Source organism: Lontra canadensis, unplaced genomic scaffold (assembly GCF_010015895.1).
Source record: "Lontra canadensis isolate GAN:19392208 unplaced genomic scaffold, GSC_riverotter_1.0 scaffold153, whole genome shotgun sequence".
Classification (NCBI taxonomy): Eukaryota; Metazoa; Chordata; class Mammalia; order Carnivora; family Mustelidae; genus Lontra; species Lontra canadensis.
This window is the reverse complement of record NW_022631147.1, coordinates 837692-855323: the sequence shown is the minus strand read 5'-3', so window position 1 is coordinate 855323 and position 17632 is coordinate 837692.

Below are 17632 nucleotides of genomic sequence, written 5' to 3'. Positions count from 1 at the left end.
GCCTGGGTGGCTCAGTGGGTTAACAGAGGCTTAAGCCTCTGCCTTCGGCTTAGGTCATGGTCTCAAGATCCTGGGATCGAGTCCCGCATCGGGCTCTCTGCTCAGCGGAGAACCTGCTTCCTCCTCTCTCTCTCTGCCTGCCTCTCTGCCTGCTTGTGATCTCTCTCTGTGAAATAAATAAATAAAATATTTAAAAAAAAAAAAAAAAACCCAGCCCTATGGCATCAATGTGTAAAACTAGGAAGGGAACAGCAGACCCCTGGGCTGTAATCAGAGTTACAACAATGGGACTGAGGCCTTTGTGTATTTCCCATCCCTGTTGTGCACCAGGAATGGGCCTGGGAGAGACATGAAACTCCAGGAGCATCCAGCTTTAGGAGCTAATGGGAGGAAAAACAATACATATTTAGCGGTACTGGTGAAGTTAAAATGCTGGGTTTTTATTTTTATTTATTTATTCATTTTAAAGATTTTATTTATTTATTTGAGAGAGAGAGAGAGAGCAGGGAGAGGGATAGAGGCAGAGGGAGAAGCAGGTACTGAGCAGGGAGCCCCATGTGGGGGTTGATTCCAGGACCCTGAGATCATGACCTGAGCCAAAGGCAGACACTTAACTGACTGAGTCACCCAAGCATCCCAAAATGCTGGGGGTTTTTTAAAGGTGAAAAAGTAAGTACATTTGAATCTCAGGGAAAAGTTCTACTTCTCTATCTTCAAGATTAAGACATTGGTACCAGTGAGGACCACAGGGTACAATGAGCACTGTAATTGCAGGTGTAAATACACTGGCCAACTTTTGGCCAAATGTCTGGTACAGACATGCAACTCACGACATTCTACTGGACAGCATCTGATAACACCCCAACAACTTCATATTGAAAAATATATATAACTTAGTTGAAGTGAGAAATGTAATAAGTTTCAAAGGAATTGTAAACCATCTTATTTTTTTTTTAAAGATTTTATGTATTTTGGGCACCTGGGAGGCTCAGTGGGTTAAGCCTCTGCCTTCAGCTCAGGTCATGATCTCAGGGTCCTGGGATCGAGCCCCGAATCGGGTTCTCTGCTCAGCGGGGAGCCTGCTTCCCCCTCTCTCTCTCTGCCTGCCTCTCTGCCTACTTGTGATCTCTCTCTCTGTCAAATAAATAAATAAAATCTTAAAAAAAAAGATTTTATTTATTTGACAGACAGAGATCACAAGTAGGCAGAGAGGCAGGCAGAGAGAGAGGGAAGCAAGCTCCCCACTGAGCAGAGAGCCCGATGAGAGGTTCGATCCTAGAACCCTGAGACCATGACTTGAGCCCAAGGCAGAGGCTTTAACCCACTGAGCCACCCAGGCGCCCCCTACCATCTCATTTCTTAAGTTAACATGGTAAAGTCTAAACCTTTAGTGCTTTGTAAACTGTGTGCTCAGGAAAGGTAAGGTGAATAATGACCAAACCATCGGGATTTCCTCTGTTAACCAGATTTGTGGCGGACCTGTACCACGGATGTGAAAAGGGTGGGGATGAAAACAGAGAAGAATAAGGGAGAGAGAGTGGCAGCCTGAGGGACAGTGTAGAGAATGGCATGCAGTGGAAACATAAAGGCAGGCACTTAATATTAAAGCTGGAAGTGAGTGAAGAGGAGTGAAGAGCGTGAAGTTTTGCCTCCCAGCAAGGTCTTCGAAGAAAGCTTTCAAGGGTCCAAGCAGATCCATGCACCCCTTTCCGACCCCCCTCCACCCTCAAACTCTTAGCCCTCAGAAAGGGATGTGAGGGCACCTGGGTGGCTCAGTTTGTTGGGCGGCTGCCTTCGGCTCAGGTCATGATCCCGGGGTCTTGGGATGAAGCCCCATATTGGGGTCCCTACTTGGCAAGGTGCCTGCTTCCCCCTCTCCCTATGCTGCCCCCTCTGCTTGTACTCTCTGTCAAATAAATAAATAAAATCTTAAATTTAAAAAAAAAAAAAAAAAAGGGTGCCTGCCTGGATGGCTCAGTGTGTGAAGCCTCTGCCTTCGGCTCGTGTTGTGGTCTTAGGGTCCTGGGATCGAGTCCCACGTTGGACCCTCTGCTCGGTGGGGTGCCTGCTTCCCCCTCTCTCTCTACCTGCCTCTCTGCTTACTTGTGATCCCTCTCTCTCTGTCAAATAATAAATTAAAAAAAAAATCTTTAAAAAAAAAAAAAAGAAAAGAAAAGGATGTGATATTAGTACTTGCCTCTCCATGTTTTTCCAGAAAGAGAGTCAGATGGGAGTGTGGAAGAAACCAAGGATCACCTGTGGCCTGAGTGTTTGCAGTTTGTAAGACTGTGGAGAGAGCCCTGTTTTTTCTCACACCAGAAAAAAAATACGATGTACTGAGGGATTCTTTGGTTTGGGAGAGCCAAAGCTTGTGATGTTTCTGACAAATGTTTCTGACAACTAAGCAGAGATTATTTGAGGGTGGTACAATCGCTGCAATCGTCTATTTCTCCCCAGTCCTGCTCCCGGAGCCAGAGCTCCTATTTGCCAGACAAATAAACTCCAAGTGAAACAAAAGTTCTTTTCAGGCAAGGGTCAAGGCTGATGAGGAATATTTTCATTAGATTTAGCTAGATTTGCCAATGCACGATGGGTGTTTCTGTTTCTCCCTGGGTGGAGTCTCGGTTATGGCGGTTACATTTCCATGCCAGTAGGCTGTGTTTCCATGCGCTGACCCCAGGGTGCTGAGTGGAAAGTTCAGAGTCCAGAGCACAGACCTGGGCTGGGCAAACGGGTTGGGTCCTCTTATTGGTAGATGCCATATAGGGTGACACGCCACCAGACACCCTGTTTCTCACTCAGACTGTTATTTCAAAAGCAGAATAAAGTGGGCATTAGGGCAAGTAGGGATTGGGTCACGGCTACCCAAAGTTACAAAACCAGCATCTGGCTGGCGTAAGTAGATAGCAATATCTCTTCCACATACCAGACTCCCTCTGCCCTAATTCTGTTCAAACTCCAGAGACCAGGCCTCTCCCTAAAGCCCAGAGCTGGAGATAGACTGGCTCACCCAGATGATGGGTGATTTCTTTCTTTGGAAAGAAATTCAGTTAGGACACTGGAGAAAAAGTCAGAAAGAGCAGTGAAATCTCATCCACTTGGGAATGTTAGCAAGGGGTGGCTTTGTGTGGAAGGATTGGGGGGGTGGCAGGGTTATTCTCACAATTGCAAATTTTCTCCTTTCTTGGCCATCACAGAAAACAGAAATGGATTTTTTGGATGTTTCCTCCTTATGTAAAGGAAATCTAAGTAAGATTCACTGCCTTCATCACTCAAGAGTGATGCTTGCTTAGTTTGGTTATATATACATTGTTGGTTCTAGATACATTGTTATGTTAATAGCAAACAGGTTCCCCTGTTTATGTATGAGTGTCAAAGTGGTATCTCACACTGTCCTCAGAAAATTTATAGGGAAAAAATAAAGGAGGGTTTGGTTAAAGATCAGGAGGCAATAACAAGACTGGGTAAGCACTGCCACCTTTAAATGATTAGTTAGGGGGCCGCCTGGGTAGCTCAGTGGGTTAAGCCTCTGCCTTCAGCTCAGGTCATGATCCCAGGGTCCTGGGATGATCTCAGGGTCCTAGGATCCAGCCCAGCATCTGGCTCTCTGCTCAGCGGGGAGTCTGCTTCCCCTCTCTCTTTCTCCCAGCCTGTCTGCCTATTTGTGATCTCTCTCTCTGTCAAATAAATAAATAAAATCTTTTTTAAAAATAAAGAAATGAGGGGCGCCTGGGTGGCTCAGTTGGTTGAGCGACTGCCTTCAGCTCAGGTCATGATCCTGGAGTCTCGGGATCGAGTCCCACATCGGGCTCCCAGCTCCACGGGGAGTCTGCTTCTCCCTCTGACCTTCTCCTTGCTCATGCTCTCTCTCACTGCCTCTCTCTCTCTCAAATAAATAAATAAAATGTTAAAAAAAAGAAAGAAAGAAAGAAAGAAATGACTAGTTCAAGGTTTTAGGATTGTCAGTCAGCTAGGTAGGCAACTTTCTTTCTTAATTGTGTAAAATATGCATAACATAAAATTTAGCGTTTTAATTATTTTTAAGTGTAAGTATCTTCCCATTGCGGTGCCTCCATCACCACCATCCATCCTCAGAACTTTTTCAGCCCCAACTGAAACTCTGTCCCCATTAAACGTGAGTTCCCCGCCCCCCACCCCCACCTCATCCCTCGCCATCCCCACTCTACTCGTCTCTCTGGAGACTAGTCCGACTCCTCTAGGTCCCTCACAGAAGTGGAACCACACAGCAACTGTCCTTCTGTGATGGGTGTCTTCCACTTAGCATAAAGGCTTTAAGGTTCATCCATATTTGCCCTTAAATTTGTATGGCTTCTTTTCCATGGATTGGGCTGTTTGTTTGTTTTCTTGTTGAGGACTCTGACTTGAAAACAGGATAGCCACCTGAAAGTTGGTCTGGCCACGGGGTTTCCTTCTCACCACCCTAAAATATACTTATCTTTACCATATTGGACATTTTTCAGTGTTTTTTGCCGGCTTTGTCCAGTACGTAATGGCTGTGTTAATGGCAGCCCCTGGCTTTCAGGCTGGCTCCCCAGGAAGCTAGGAGGGTGTGCACCCCTGACTCTCTCCTCTCTGCCCTCAGGCAAAGACTTCAGGGGAACCCAGAGAAGCCCTTCCTTTCTTCCTTTGGTAATGAGAGAACTGGAGGGCAGGCCATGCTTATCTCCTAAGTACCACTGGCTCTTAACACAGGCTTTTTGTTTGTTTGCTCCTTATAATTATTAAGTAGCACATTCACAGGGTTAACTATGAACACAGTTGGAATGTTCTGTGAAAAATAAATCTCCTTCCCACCCCTGAGGGGCTTCCTTGTTCCCCTTGCCAGCGGTCAGCCACTGTCACCTTGTTTGTCTTTCCAGAGACAATCCCATGTAAACAAGCACACGGGCAGCCTCTTTTATACAAAAGATATCACCTTATACCCCTTGATCTGTATCGTGCCTCATGGAAAAATACAGAAAAGTGAGAGTATAATACAGGAAGTTTCAGAGCTGATGAGAACTTTTAGTCATAACTGTTTCTTTTTTTCTTACATAAATGAAATAAAATGTTACAGAAAAATTGAAATATTCTATGACCAACAAAAAAAAATTCTATGACCTTCACAGCCAATCCTGTTTCCTCCTCTCCATCCCCCAGGGTAAGCACTATCATAAATTTGTTATATCCTTTCAATAAGCTTGTATATTCTCACATGCATCTGTATATATGTCTAAGAACCATTTTGTGTAATTTTTCAATTTACATAACAGTCATGTGTGATATTCATTCCCACTATAGACAAGCATTCAGATTCTTTCAGACTTTTCCTCCCCAAATGATGATGCGGGAAGTTTTTTGTGCATACATCTTTGTACAGACATGAGGGTATGCTTAGGATAATTCTGTAGAGGGGGGTTCACTGGAGCAAAGGATATGTGCATTTTTCATTTTAATAGATTCTTCCAAAGAAGTGATACCAACTTTTACTCCCAGTAACAATGCATGGAGCACCTGTTTCTCCACACCCTCTCTCACACAGTATTTTCCCAAAATCATTCATCTTTACTCATCGATTAGGCGAAAAATTCTCTCTTCTGACTTGAATTTGCATTTCTTTTGCTGAAAATGAGGCTGATCACTTTTTCATGGTTTGAAAGCCTTGCGTATTTCTTCTTTTATGATTTTTGTAAGGGCCTTGGCCCACTTTTCTTTTGGGTTAAATGGTCTTCTTGACTTCCAAGTGTTCTTTGCATGTGCACATGAAAATTAGCTCTTTCTCGTGGTGTACACTACAAAGATTTTCCCAGTTTACTGCCTGATTTTCTGATGTTCTGATTTGCCTTATTATTTTTTTTTTAAAGATTTTATTTATTTATTTGACAGATAGAGATCACAAGTAGGCAGAGAGGCAGGCAGAGAGAGAGAGGAGGAGGCAGGTTCCCTGCTGAGCAGAGAGCCCGATGTGGGCCTCGATCCCAGGACACTGGGACCATGACCTGAGCCGAAGGCAGAGGCTTTAACCCACTGAGCCACCCAGGCGCCCCTGCCTTATTATTTTTGTCCCATGGATATTCTGTATGTGGTCAACTTTATCCATCTTTATGAATGCTTTGAAGTGATGATACATTTATTGCTTTCTCTTCTTTCTCTTTCCCTCCTCCCTTCCCATTTTCTCCAAATACCAAAATTAATCATACCTAATATTCCTAGGTCTAGAATGAGATCAGCAACTGAAGTCACCCAGAGATAATCCAGGTAAACCCTGGAGCTTTGATATAAACAGAGGTTCCAGCTGGCTTGGACTCAACTCTGCCCTGGTGTGTATTTATAGGGTGTCCTAAATCAGTCCGAGGCACTGACACTGGGACTTCTTACAATCTGGGAGTGTCCCACAGCCAAGCTGGTCTGCTTACACTGCCTCTGTCCCCGTCTGACCTCTGCCCTTAAAGGGACTACAGGGAGGCTGGCACGTAGGAAGCGAAGATCATGTCGACCTATTGCTTCTTTTTTCTTCTTTTCAGCTCCTTATAATATGCCTCCTTGGAGCCAGGTTTCTCACTGTCAGAGAAAACAAGAATGAACTTTAATGGCGTCCACTGGAATTGGAATCTGGCTATCAGCGTGAAGTCATGATTTCCAAGCCCTAGAGAAAGCTATCGAGATAGATACAGATAGTACAGCTGCGTGCACAATTGAAAATTTGCTTTTGTGCAGCCTTCAAAGGTTTCACACACACACAGCCTCTTCATCTTCTTCGTTGAATCTTTCTCCCCCATTTGTGGAGACAGGGGTGTGGCCCGCGATTTCCTGTGCTCTCCCATATCTCTTCTATCACAAATAGAAACTGCTGCGCAAAAGCACTGGGGGATTAAAAAACTAAGACCCAAGGAGAAAAACAAAACAGGTGGGAGGATGGGGTAACTGGGTGATGGGCATCAAGGAGGGCCCGTCGTGGAATAAGCACTGGGTTTGCTATGCAACTGAACTCTACCTCAGAAATGCACTGTACGTAATAATACACTATTCCCTGAATTAGTTCCTTGAATTTAAATAAAATAAAATCAAATTTGAAAATAAATAAATAAGGGTGCGCCTGGGTGGCTCAGTTGGTTAAGCAACTGCCTTTAGCTTAGGTCATGATCTCGGGGTCCTGGGATCAAGTCCCGCATCGTGCTCCCTGCTTAATTGAGAGTCTGCTTCTCCCTCTGCCTCTGCTTCTCCCCCCTGCTTGTGCTCTCTTTCTCTCAAATAAATAAATAAAATCTTGAGCAAATAAATAAATAAATGTAAAAAAAACCAAAAACCTAAAGGGATCCCTGGGTGGCTCAGTTGGTCAAGTGTCTGCTTTTGGCTTGGGTCATGATCCCAGGGTCCTGAGATCCAGCCCCGTGTCAGGCTCTCTGCTCAGTGGGGAGCCTGTTTCTCTCTCTCCCTCTGCCTGCCAGTCCCCCTGCTTGTGCTCTCTCTCTCTGTCAAATAAATAAATAAAATCTTGGGGGGAAAAAAACCAACTAGGGGCGCCTGGGTGGCTCTGTGGGTTAAAGCCTCTGCCTTCGGCTCAGGTCGTGATCCTGGGGCCCTAGGATCGAACCCAGCGTCGGGCTCTCTGCTCCGTGGGGAGCCTGCTTCCCTTCCTCTCTCTCTGCCTGCCTCACTGTCTACTTGTAATCTCTGTCAAATAAATGAAATCTTAAAAACAACAACAACAACAACAACAACAACAACAACAACAAAAACCCAACTAAGAAGTTCATTAGTTGTGCTGGACAGAATGGTGAATTCTTTCAGCCTTTTTGCTTTCCATTGCCCTTCTCAGGAGGTTGACTTTCTGCATCTTCTATGGGCCTTTAGCATGGCTGCATTCCCCCTGAAAACATTTACCCCAACATTCTTTCCTTCCTTCCTTCCTCCCTTTACTGAGTTTTAACATGTGTCAGTCACAGGTTCCCCGGTCCAGGCAATCCGGCAGCGAATGGGTGCGTATCAGAGGACACAGGGGTTGCCCTCAGCAAGTGTATGGCCAAGCAACATAATAATGAATCACTGAATAAACCAGGGCCCTTCCTTCCAGAAGCTGACCTTCACTGGAAAGGTGGCTATTAGCAGGTCCTCACTGTAGCCTCAAGAAAAGCGCTTTTCTCTCTCCCACTGGAGGGGAGAGCTTTGAAGTACTCTGATCCCCTTGCTTCTAGCAGATCAGTAATAACCGAGACTTTGCAGTTAGGCACCCTGGCTCACTTTCTCCTCACAGGGGCAGGGGGAAGACCTCCGGACCTGAGCTGTATGGATGAGAAGTGGAAGCTGGTTGAGGGGCACGGAGCAGGTGGCTGTGGCATTGTGTGGGTGCTGGGGGCAAACAGAGGATGGGGCGGGCCATCTTTAAGGGCCACCCATCTAGCCCCTACTTCGCTGCCTTCCTTCCTTCCCTAGGAATCCAGACTCCTGTTCTGGTCTCCTAGACGAGACAGCAGGCTGGGGGTGGCCCTGCTTCCCCAGAGGGTCCGGCTCATACATATAGCATTCATCATTTTCGCCCCGCAATCCTCTTCTGTATTTTGCTCTCTTAACTTCAGAAGGTCCTTCTAGTTCTTTGTATTCATCAGGAGGCTCATAGGTGTATGAACCTGTGGGGCAACCGCCACATGCCAGGTTGTAGACCAGGCACAGTAAGACACGGTCCCCACCCTTAGAGAGCTCGTGATCTGAAAGGAGAAACAGACACGCAGACAACTGCTCTGCATGTGATGAGGGCATCTCCCGGATTTGTGGGCAGAACCACATGGGAACTTCTTAAACTCTCTCTATCCAGCCTCTTCAGTCTGTTCGGGTGGAAGCGTGAAGTTACAAGCGAGTTCGGAGGGAGAGGGGGGGAGAAGTGGCAGAAATTCAAGACACTCCTAGTCTCTAAGCCCGGAGTGGAGGAGGGTCTGAGGGGAGGACCCCCGTGTATGCAGTTGAGGGGGGGACCCAAGAGGGGAGGGGTGTGCAGCTGAGGGGCAGGGAAGTGGAGCTGCATGGGTCTAAGGGCAAATTGGCCCAGTTATGCGGTTTTCTTCAGCAAACTCCACAGCAGGAGAAATGAACAGCTGCAAATTGGACAGTGGTAGGTCAAGGTGGAAAGGGAACTGCTCAAGGTCATGCCCTGGGAAGTGCTTGGAATATATGAAAGTTACATGTATACAGATGCAAGAGACTTACTACCCTGCAGGGGCCAGGAATCAGATTGCTTAATAGCTCTGAGAAAGCTCTTTCCCCCAGTGGGAGAGAAAGCAAAGCGTATTTCCTCCATGGCTGGATGCCGCCCAGCTCACCCTTGTACCTCGTTGAGAGAGTGCCGCTCTCAACAAGGCAGCCCCTGCAAGATGGAAGCCGGTGGGAGGGGGTGCACATGACTGGCCGAGGAAGGGCTGGGTCCCAAAAGTGAGAGCCGCGGAGGGCAGACACCCGGGGAAGTGTAGTAATGAGAGCATAGGCAGGTTTGGAAGCCCTCAGGGCTCAGGGTGAAACAGGGGAGGGGCTGGGGCTGGGCTTTGGGACTGGGCTTTGGGACCCGGATCGAGGTTTTGGAGCTGCCAAATAATACAGAAATGAGGGAACAGGTTCCACAGCTGTGGCCAGCTTGGTCTCAGAGACAGGCTCGGAGGAAGACGTAGCCCTGTGCCCCAATCCAACTACCTTTGCAGAGCCCCCAGGTGGGCAGAGGGGAAGATCTGGTGGAGGGTTTGCAGACAGCAACCCCTGCCCCTTTGAGACCACAGCATTTGGACATGGGAAAAGGAAGAGCCTTTTACCCAGAGGGTGTTTCAACTTTTCCAGAGGATATTGTCAGGGAAAATCCAGAAATCAGTTAAGGCAAGAATGTGAGAATGTTTTACTATAAGTAATTTAAGGCTCTGTAAGATTTTCATGAAATCTTCTGGATACTTTCCCTAGAACCAGAGTTGACTCTTACATAAAGTGAATAAAGATTAAGCTTCAGGGCCTCTCTCTTGCTTTGTAAGGCTCTGTTCGTAATTTTGTATTCACAATTTTTTTATTGCCCCCCCCCCACCACCACACACACACAAGCTTCATCTACCTCTACCTAGAACTCTACAAATTATGGGTTTGGAAGAAGTCTGGTTTCTTTTTTTTTTTTTTTTAAGATTTTATTTATTCATTTGACAGACAGAGATCACAAGTAGGCAGAGAGATAGGCAGAGAGGAAGAGAAGCAGGCCTCCTGCTGAGCAGAGAGCCCGATGGGGGCTCGATCCCAGCACCCTGGGATCATGACCTGAGCCGAAAGCAGTGGCTTTAACCCACTGAGCCACCCAGGAGCCCCAGAAGTCTGGTTTCTATAAATAAGCATGAGGGATGTAATGTACAGTGTGATGACTATGGTTATGGTTAACACGGCTCTATGGTACATTTGAAAGTTGCTAATGATGTGGTTTTGGAACGGTGGTGAGGTTTGGTGGGGTGAGGTCCAGAGCCAATGGGCCAAGAAAAAATTCTTGAGACGTCTTTGGTGCAAAATAGTGGTTTTTATGAAAGCACCAGTGAAGAGGAGAATTACCCAAAGCTGGCCAGGTGAGCAGGCCCCAGATGATGGAAAGTTTCTAGCTCCGTCGGTGGAGCAAGAGATAACCAGAGGTTTCTACTTCTGTAAAGAGGCTTCCCCCTACAAGCTCCCCTTCCGCCCTAACCGCTGCCCTAACCAAGGTTCTTGCCTAAAGCAACCACCCCACCCTGTTTAAACCTGTTTAAACCCACCTACCAGCAGTCAGCCCAGCACTTGGAAACTGACCCCCTACATGCCCCTATAAAAAGCCCTTATAACCCTGCTGCCTGGGGCCCGGAATTTTGAGTGCGAGCTCATCAGGATCCGCCGGCATAAAATAACCCCGAGTTCTCCTGCGTCTCCGAGTGTCCCTTGGTTTCTCACCGGTCTGATTATTTTCCACAACATGGGGACAGGGAACTGTGGACAGGAGTTGTGAGGAGTTGCCGATTACCTACTGCAGAGTTGGGGTTGGAAAGGGAAAAAGGAGATGTCCAAAAGCACTTTGATATGTTAAAAAGGACCCTCAGGATACTGGAGGACTTGCTATTATCAAGCTAAGGGTGTTTTTCCCTCTAGCAAAGCATTAACATCAAGATAGTGGGAAGTTTCCTGGAGGAATGTCACACCTAAGGAGTGGGGGAAGGGGGGGCCCCCGGGGAGGGTTGTGGGGTGTCAGCTCATGCTTTGTCCTCAGCTTGCCTTCTGACCCCTCATTAATAAGAGGGTAGATCCTAAAAGTTCTCAGGAAGAAAAAAGCTTTTTTTTTTTTTTTTTTCTCTCTGAGGTGGTGAGTGTTAACTAAACTTTACTATGGCAATTAGTATGCAATATACGTAAGCCAGGTCATTATGCTGTGCATCTTAAATTGTACAGTACTATGTCAATGATATCTCAAACAACCTGAAATAGAAATAAATAAAACTCTCCCTTTGCAATGCAAAACAAAAACCAAAACCAAAAACAAAAACAAAAAACCCCAAAAACAAACAACAACAACAAAACCCCAAACAGTCAAAAAACCAAAAAAACCTCCCCGTTCTGATTTCCAAATAATTTCTCTAGTCCCCTGTTGTTAAAAGGTAGCCAAGAAAGGGGCACCTGGTGGGCTGTCGGTGAGCATGGGACTCTTGATTTTGGGGTCCTGAGTTCCAGGCCCCTGCTGGGCGTAGAGATGACTTAAAAATAAAATCTTAAAAAGAAAATAAAAAACAGATAAGCAGGAAAAATGAGACGTGTGCTGCCTGAGAGTTCCTTTCTTCTTAGCATTGTTATCCTGGATTGTACCCGAACGTGTGTTACTAGTCCTCAGTGGAGGTCACAATTACACCATATCCTTCATCTCAGAGTAAAGGTTAGGTGACACGCTGTTAGGACCCGTGACTGTCACATGCACAGGGTGTGATCGCCTGGGCAAGTTTGGACCCGTCACCTCAGTGTGCTTCTGTGTCCCTAACAAACACTGGGAGCTGAGTTTCTAAGCACACCCTTCTCTGTAGGGGTGACACCCTCCCAACATCCTTCTCCTGGGGACTGTGGCTGCTGACCAGCAATTGTTTGCACAGAATGTCCCTGGCTCATGAATGGGGCATTGTTCTCAGAAAGGGAATTCATAGGTCGATTGTTAAGAACTGCGAGGCATTTCCCCTAGATAAACAAGGCTATGTGTAATCTTCATTAGGGCAACCCAAAAGAACTCTGTGGTGTATCCCCGAAATCCTCACCTGGACAAAGGGAACAGGAACCCCACCCTGCGTCTGCTTCAGAAAATGCCTTCCGAGTTCTAATCTGAGATCCCAGGAACCTCCTTCCTTCATCACAGACCTTTTAGGGGTCTGTGACTTTTTGGGTCTCTAACTGCCCAGGCATGGTGTAGAAGCCGAAGAGAAGAGGGAGCTAGAGTGGGGTGACCAGAGAAGGGGGAAGGCAGAGTAAATTCCAGAATTCCTTTGAGCCTCTGGTGTGATAACCCTACTTCCTTTCTGCTTCTAGTTCAGGTTCCTTGGCCCTTTTGAAGTTTCCTAAGGTCTTTGTGAGAAACAGTGGTATGAAACAATGGTAAACACACTGTAGCTCTAAAAAGTGGCTCCCTTTGAAAGAGGAGTGGAATTTTTCACTGGATTTTTAGTTTTCGCTTTTTTTTTTGAAATTTTAGTTGATAAATTTTCACTTATTTCTCAGTTAAGGACCCTTTCAGGAAAGGCCATGATTGACACAGGAAAGAATGGTGGATTTCCAACTATACCAAAGACCAAACTAGATTCAGGTTAGACTCCTTGAATTTGTAGTTGCGCTACAATTGAGTGATGATTCCCGAGATCTTATACGTGATAATCCTGTATTTCTTAAAAATCATGTTTTTTTTGCTCTTGCCTCAATACAGGCTCAACACATCCATACCAATATCTCACTCTTTCAAAGGATTATAGGGCACCTGCTTGGCTCAGTTGGCTAAGCGTCTGCCTTCTGCTCCGGTCATGATCCCAGGATGGTGGGATCGAGTCTGGTGTTGGGCTTCTTGCTCAGTGGGGAGCCTGCTTCTCCCTTTCTTTCTGCTGCTCCCCCTGCTTTGCGCTCTCTTTCTCTCTCAAATAAATAAAGTCTTTAGAGGTCCCTGGGTGGCTCAGTGGGTTAAAGCCTCTGCTTTCAGCTCAGGTCATGATCCCAGGGTCCTGGGATCAAGCACCACATCAGGCTTTCTGCCCAGCGGGGAACCTGCTTCCTCCCCCCACCCCATCCCTCACCCCCCCACCCCCCACCCTTGCCTCTCTGCCTACTTGTGACCTCTGTCTGTTAAATAAATAAATAAATGATCTAAAATAAATAAATAAAATTTAAAAATAAAGTCTTAAAAAAAGGATTATATTTTACAAAAGGCTTTCACATCCATTATCTTATTTGAAGTTAAAGATATTATTATCCCTGTTTCATTGCTAGGGAAACTGCAAGAGATCACTTAGCTCATTGCTTGGGAAGCCAGGTCCTCTGCACCCAAATTCATGCCCTACCTAATGGTTTTTAGAGGTTGGTTAATTCCCCTGGGAGGCAGGACTTCCAGAGTCCTGTAGCTGAAATGAGTCTCTGGAGTATGTCTGGTTTTCTCCCTGTCCCCCAAAACATCTAAATGCCTCTTCTTTTCCAGAATTTCTCTAGGGAATGAAATCTGTAATTCTCAGTTACCTGTTCTGGTGACAAACAGCCTCTGTCTGTCTGGTTAGAAAGATATCCTTTATATCCACCTTGATTCTTTCTGTTACCAAAAAAAAAAAAAGTTTGTTTTGCCAAGAAAGTGTTTTTTTACTACTCTGTTGGGAAAACACAATAGGGGGCTGAGAAAACCAGGACTGGCCTGCGGCTGGGTCCATTCACCACCGTGGACAGCACAACTGAAGCAGTAATTAACACGAGAATGGATTGTGTACCTTTTTAATTGTGCACATTTTCAATATTACTTCCACATCTTCTGTGGCAGCTATACCTTACAAAGCCCCCAGGGGTGGGTAGAGCTGGCCAGGAGCCAGGAAGCCAGGTCACAGCTGGAAGCCTGATGTGTTATTACTGTTCACATTTCTGATTCTGATCTACCACAGAGCTGACTAGAATTCTGGTCTCTGGCCCTGGGACTAAAACGCCAGGTCTCTGTGCCCATCCAAAGGTGATGTTGACTTTATAGGTTACCCAGGTTTTTCCTGGGGTCAGTTCTTAATTTTAGTGCCTAACCCCAGTGCAGGACTGCTGAAGGCAGAAAGAGATGCTCCCTCCTGGGGACTTGGTTAGAGAACGTGAAGCCCCAGCTGGCTTCTACCCACGGGTCCTGGGGCAGAGGCCCCGGCTGTGTGCTTGGCCCTGCTCTGGCCTGCGTGGGAACGGCCACGTTCAGAGGTTTCTCCTGAGCCCTTCCAGTCTCGGACCTGCCTGGATCCGCACGGAGGCAGCACCAATCCGAACAATCTGAGGGCCACATAGCCTGAAACCCGCTGTGTCTCGAGCATCTCTCCACAGCCAGAGAGGCTGGCTGAACGCGGGGGAGAATAGAAATGGTTTCAGGAGGTTACACTCGCACATCTTATCATGTAGGAGGATTTGGGGATGGACTGTACCATTTGTAGTCTCCTGGGAGATTCTAATCCAGGAGGTTTGCCAGGCCCTCTCCCAGTTCACTCTTGAGTGTGTGGACATGATGATTTGATTCGATTCGATGATTTGCTCTGGGTTCCCATCCTCAGACCTCTAACATCCTGAGGCCTTGGTCATGCTTCTTCTAAGCCCACCTGTTCCTGCAAACAGCCATCTCACTGCAGGGAATGCTGGGTGTGGTCAGACTGCAGTAACCAAGCAGCAATTCCCAAAATCTTGCGGTGGAACAAAATCATCCCAGGTGTCTTTTTAAAGCACAGGTTCCCAGACCCCTCCCCAGATTCACTCAGTAGCTCTCCAGGTCTGGGTCTGGGAGTCTGAGTTTTCCATTCAGCCAGACTGAGGGCTGGTAGTGAGGAACTAGTGCCTAGTGTGCCCTCCTTAGCAGCACCACTGAAAGGGGAACACAGCCCCTTATCTCACCATTTCCATACCCTAGATAGAGCACTGCCGCACGCCGGACTCCGAGTAACCCGCTGCATTCTGAGCTCTGCTCACGCCCATTTCAAGCTTCCTCTCCCGTCTTGGTCTGACCCGGGCTCCTGTCTCTCAGCAGCTGGAGGATGGGGAGTTCCAAGAGCTTCTCCCTCCACAGCACTCCCCCACTCTTGTTCTGAGCCCAGAAACCCTGGTAAACCACTCCCTCAAGCACACCTGGGAAGTGGGAGTGAGAAGAGCTCCATGTTCTCAACTGGCATGAAAACACAGGCCTGCGCATCCTGCTCTCTGTCCCCATTGTGCCTCTGACCCCATGCAGGCTCCACGCCTTGACTGGTCTGGCTGTACCAGCAGCAAAGCCAAGTGCCAAGGCTGTACTGAGTTTGGGGAGCGGGCCTTTCAATGGTTGAAAATGTCCTGTAATTTAAAAGTATTCTTTTTTTTTTTTTAAGGATTTTATTTATTTATTTGACAGAGATCTCAAGTAGGCAGAGAGGCAGTCAGAGAGAGAGAGGGGGAAGTAGGCTCCCTGCTGAGCAGAGAGCCCGATGCAGGGCTCCTTCCCAGGACCCTGGGATCATGACCTGACCCAAAGGCAGAGGCTTTAACCCACTGAGCCACTCAGGTGCCCCAAAAGTATTTTTTAAAAAAAGGAAGGGGGGCGCTGCCTGGGTGGCTCATTTGGTTAAGCATCTGCCTTTGGCTCAGGTCATGATCTCAGGGTCCTGAGATCGAGCCCCACATTGGGCTCCCTGCTCCATGGGGAGCCTCTTCTCCCTTTCCCTGTGCTGCTACCCCTGCTTGTGCTCGCTCTTTCTCTCAAATAAATAAAATCTTTTTTTAAAAAAGTATTTCAGGTTGTCTCCTTTTCTTCCAATAGAAATTACTTCTTTGTGATGAAGACGAACTGGCTGCAAGAGCACATTTAGGAGAGAAAGTTCAGAAGCTCAGTCCATGGTTTTGTCTGTTTGCTGGCAGACATTTTCAGAGCGCTTGTGAATTATGAAGAGCACTATTATTCAAAACCTCAGACTCCTAATACCTGGGGGAGGCGATGGAAAGGGAAAGGGAATTTCCCTTTGTATAAATTCGGGGGAAACAGGATAGTAGAGAGTGGCCATTCTCTGCCGCTGCGAGCCTCTGGGGCCCCTTCCTGAGGGCTGGCCAGATTTCCACCCTCCTGGTAGGGAAAGGACATTTCTGCCAGGAGACTTGGCTGCTTACTGACTGGAAAGGAAATTCCTAGAGAGAGACTTCACTGCTCCAAGGCTTTTCAGACACACGGGAATCCCGGTAACAAAGGATGGAAGGATCCTGGGGAAGGCAGGAAAGCTGAACTTCTGGTCCCACCAGCTCAGGCCATCTCCTCAGAAGGATGAGATGATGCTCTGGCCCTGGGGGATGAAGGCCAAGCCCAGGGTTTGACTCATCCAGCCAGGGAACTGTGTGACTCCCTTTCCTGCTCTCGGTCTCCCACCAGCCCATTCCCACTGTTTCTTCTGCTCCCAGATCCTTGTAAGTCCAGGAGGGGAGAGCCATGGGCACTTGCCCCCTTCCCCTCAGACTTCTCCCTGATAATTGAAAGGAAGGGTATTCTTTCTTTTTAAGCGCCACATTAAGGCTGGGACAGTTCATCCTCTCCCTCTTAGCACCTGGGCCCTCGACACCTGAAACCTACCCATCACGCATCTGGCGGCCCATCCATCTTGCTGCGTCCTGCCAGCCTGGTGCCTTCTCCGAGGGCCAGAATGTCCTGCCTAGCCTGAGGGCTTAGTTACATTGCCAGAACAAATTAAGATTTTTTCAGAGGAACCAAAACAAAACAAAAGCCAGGGCATCTTGGCTGGCTCAGTTGGTAGAGCGTGCCACTCTTGATCCCCGAGTCCTGAGTTCAAGCCTCAGGTTGGGGGTGGAGCTTACTTAAAAAAAAATAAATAAAAGCCAACTCTGTGTGTAATGACCCCACCAGGAGGTGGCTCTATAATTCATACTGTGAGCCGCCTTGTTGGTTGCATTGTTCTAGGCATGTAACCCCCCAAATCCAGCAGTATACAGTTTTCTCTTGTTTCAACACGTCCATCAATATATTCTCGTCATTTTGTGTCTGATTTTCTGTCATCGGCCGTGTATGCCTTGTCCTTTTACTATATTTTTCTTTTTAAGATTTTATATATTTTTAAAAAGATTTAATTTATTTATATGACAGAGAGATCACAAGTAGGCAGAGAGGCAGGCAGAGAGAGGGAGGAAGCAGGCCCCCTGCTGAGCAGAGAGCCCGATGGGGGGCTCCATCCCAGGACCTTGGGATCATGACCCAACCTGAAAGCAGAGGCCTAACCCACTGAGCCACCCAGGCGCCCCAATTTTATATTTTTAACTAAACTTTACATCCAACATGTGGCTTGAACTCACAATGCTGAGATCAGGAGTCCCATGCTCCCCTGGCTGAGCCAGCAAGGTGCCCCTGTCCCCATACTGTAGATTCGAGATCACGAAGTTCTCTCTGCAGTGT